The following is a 3,930-nucleotide window of genomic DNA, read 5'->3' on the forward strand; positions in this document are numbered from 1 at the left end:
TTGCAACTCGCAGTAATTTTCTATATCATGAAATATGGCGGTGTGCCAGACAATAAACTAAAATACGTGCTTCTCGCACCACTTCAACCAGGGCTCTTTTTTTTTTTTTTAATCAAACATACGAGTAACGTAAATGTACTTTTGTTTTATCAGCGACACAGCGCTGCAGTTGTGTGCCATAGGCTTTATTTATTTGTCACTGATTATTTATTTAATTAATATCTCGCTTTTCCGAGGAAACTCACGCTCGGCATGCAAATGTGCCTTTATATTGCCCCCTGAATTGCGAGGCGAAAGGACACACCTGCAGGCGAGCAATTCACCTAAAGGCACAAGAAAACTAAGTTATCTACAACTATTTACATGACTTACATTATACTGTATATTATATACAAAATTTGAATGACGCGCGTGCGCCGAAAAGTTCTTATGTTGGCAGATAGAGTGCGCGCATGCGCAGAAGCGTCTGTGTAACTACGGCACTGCCGTTATTTCGTAAATTTAGATCACGCGGCACAGTATTGCAGTTCATATTGTTCGTGTGCGCGCGCATTTCTTAGTCGTTGCACAAAGAAAATATTCCACCAAGATTACATATGAAGACTACATTCTATGACAGGTAACTTAGTTTTAAAATTACAATATTTGTTATAATACAATACAACTTTAGATTGTTGAATGTTCTTAGTTACATAGCATTGCAATGAAATGCTTCAACGAAAAATGTTCTGTTGTTTCAGGTGCGTTGACCTATACACATGGTGTCGTTATCACAGTTCATATTCATCTGCTGCACAATAATTTTTTACAGGTTAGTATCGTCGTGGTAAAGTTTTTTGATCACAGTAACATCGTTGTATAACAACGTGATTAATACATAAGCGTGTCCATTTCCTATTTCCATTATAGTCGTGGTGATGCAGTTCGTTGTGACAAAAAGCATTGTTTATTACAGATCAGACGTGACCCGTCGAGTAATTGGTCCACGTGCAGTTCGTTTTTTTTTTACATTCCGTGGAAGCTTGGTTGCAGAACCTCGGACGGCACATAGCTGGCGTCGATCCTTGGACAGTCCAGGTAAGAGTGTCCGTCACATTTCGAGAACATTTCATTCCCTGAAGTTCCAACCAAAACTCTTCCACCCGTCGTGTTGTTTTCTGGACAGGCACTTTGTGTCCATTTAATCCAGTTAACATCTTGAAGTTGGGTACTGTAGTAATGTCACTAGACGATGCACGAATTATGCACTTCACATATTCAGTTTTTTTTTTAAATATAGCTCACCTAAATGTTCGTGGTTACTCATCGAAGAAATCGTTCATCGCGTTAACAAAGGTACGATGCATCATGAATGTCATTAACAGTTTCTTTCACATAGGTTTCTGCGTAGTTGCAGACTTAGTAATGTACGTTAATGTCCGTGAACAGTGGTTCACTACGCATTTTTTTTTTTAAAGTTTTTCACATTTTGGCACTCGTTATCGTTCAAATTTTCACACAGTAACAGTTACATTATACATCAGTTTAAAAAAAAACATAAGTAATAATACATACACACGTCACATATTTTCTTAGCATAAACATAATACAGTTGCACATAAACATGTTTACATCATCATTACATAGCTATAGGTTATTACATTGTGTCACATTTGATTACATGAGTTTCAGATATTCACATCCTCTTTAGCGGTTTTGCTGGGATATTATCGATGTTTTTTGTGATGTCATCTGAAATTAAGATAGGTTAGACACAACATTCATTACATCAGTAGGCAAGACCAGGCGTTTTCACTACTCAATAAATATTCAAAATAGTAAGAGAGAGAAAATGTTCGATTCCTCGCGTTTTGTGCGTGTGTGTAGAGTGTCTGTGTGGCCTTGACTACTGATAGATGCTTTTCGTGTTGAGAGATGTGCGTCTAATCTATTTCTCAAAGTAAAAGATCGCTTCACAGATGACGTCTGTCAGTTCGTCAGGTGTCATACCAGGTCAGTGGTACCTACAGTCACAAATGTTCCGTGAAAAATTTATATATCATTCACTGCTGCGTAATCATAAATTTTACTTTAATATTCAGTCTTCTCGGTGGTGCCGCGGCGTTGAAAGAAAAGTTCTTCTGTCTTCAACTGCGTCACTGGAACCGCTGAAATGAACATTTCTATACTACTTCTAATCCATGTTGTAATTTGTTTTAGTTCTTGCCACACAGCAGGTCGTTGAGATAACGGTACGTTATATGTCTTATGGTAGAAGATCTTGTGAGGCTTAACTTCAATCTTGTACACATACGTGTTGATAACACCTAATCGTTTGGTAAAAACTTGTAAATATTTGGATAACACTTCGTGTAGTTTTATACGTTCATGTACACTGAGAGCTGTAGCTTCACTTATCTTATGATCAAGCAATGTTTTCAAGTCCATTAGCTCTGCGTCAGATGAGTGTGTTTGCATGTCTTGAATGTCTTTGTCAAGTACTAACTGAACCTTGTACCCTGTACAGTGTTTGTCATGCTTTAGAGTTCTCCTGTCCAAATCAATAATAATTACCCTGCTTTTATCATTTAAAATACATTTACCTTTGGAGAAGTCTATAATGCAGTCCTTCTCGCTCATAATATCTATTCCTAATATGCAATTTGTCACAAGGTTTTGTACAACCAGGAATGGCCATTGTACGGTTCCATTACCTATTTTAACGTTTACAAAAACTTGCTTCGTAACCCTACATGACTTATTACCTAGTGCAGTAGTTATTTTACAGTTTTGGGCAGGAAACTCAGGCACAGGTTCCAATTCACACATCTTTTTATAAAAATTAAAAGATAAAACGCTCACAGCTGCACCTGTATCTAGAATAATAGTAGTTGGAATCCCACCTACTACACCAGTAGTGGATGCTAAAACAATTTCATTTGTGTTTAAACGACATTGTGTACTGTCTTGTAAAAGTTCATCTGATATATTGTTATTGTGGTTGTATCTTATAAATAAAACAGGTAGTTTTTGTTTAGAATTACTCGGCATATCATTATTCTGTTGTTCAAGTGTGGTGTCAAATAACTGATTAACATTGAAGCCGCCCCCCAAGGATTCTTCGGCCACGACCTGGGGCAAAGTAGTGACTGTTTCTAGTTTGTTGGATTAGCATTTGTACTAGGTACTGACACAGATTGAGGTTGTGCATCAGGTGTCATTTCTATTATATTCACATTCGGATATTGCCTATTATGATCTCCAAACTTTTGCGGTTGTTGTTGCTGTTGCGCATTATAACTTACCTGTCGGTCGTAAGGTATGCTCCAATTTTGACCTGGTGGCTGCTGTGGTGAAGCAGAGTTTGAATGAAAGTACTGATCGTTACGAGTCCAACCTTGATGCTGTCTTGGCTCGTAGTTATTATTATTTCTATTTCTGTTTGTGTTTTTGTTATTACCTTTGTATCCGTTGTTACCGTTGTAGTTATTACCGCGGTGCCTCTTGTAGGGATTGCCGCATGAAATGTTATTACTGTTGTAACTATTGTTTGTATTGGAATACGCGTGTTGATTTTGATTTCCGTACTGAGACGGCATGTGAGTTTGCTGTTTTTGTTGTACCGCGTATCCAACTGTGGGCGCGCCAGAATTGTGTTGGCAAGCCTGCATGTTTTGCATACCACTAGTGTAAACATTGTGGCTGCTGTTTTGCCGCGCGAAGCGCTGATCTTCAAGTAACATGTCAACCGAATCTAAAGCTGTTAAAAAATAATCTGAATCGTCATCCGGGATATGTAGAAGTTTTTCCTCAATGTTGAAAGGCAATTTGGCCTTCAACGCTCGGAGTATATCACGTGTTGCGACTGGTTCGTCTAAAAAATGTCCCATGTTCAAGTATTTTTCAAAATATCTGCGTAAGTTACCATTTTTACTGTTAAAAGTTTCAGGT

The 3,930-nt window shown here is 37.9% G+C and overlaps 1 long non-coding RNA gene across 1 annotated transcript; it reads left to right on the forward strand.

Moving 5' to 3' along the window:
* Positions 1–441: 441 nt before the first annotated feature.
* Positions 442–1,004, forward strand: LOC126416146 (uncharacterized). Its single transcript, XR_007575413.1, has 3 exons — positions 442–619; positions 741–811; positions 956–1,004. It is a non-coding gene; the product is annotated as an uncharacterized LOC126416146 (long non-coding RNA).
* The last annotated feature ends 2,926 nt before the right edge of the window (positions 1,005–3,930 follow it).

Source organism: Schistocerca serialis, chromosome 8 (genome assembly GCF_023864345.2).
Source record: "Schistocerca serialis cubense isolate TAMUIC-IGC-003099 chromosome 8, iqSchSeri2.2, whole genome shotgun sequence".
Taxonomy (NCBI): domain Eukaryota; kingdom Metazoa; phylum Arthropoda; class Insecta; order Orthoptera; family Acrididae; genus Schistocerca; species Schistocerca serialis.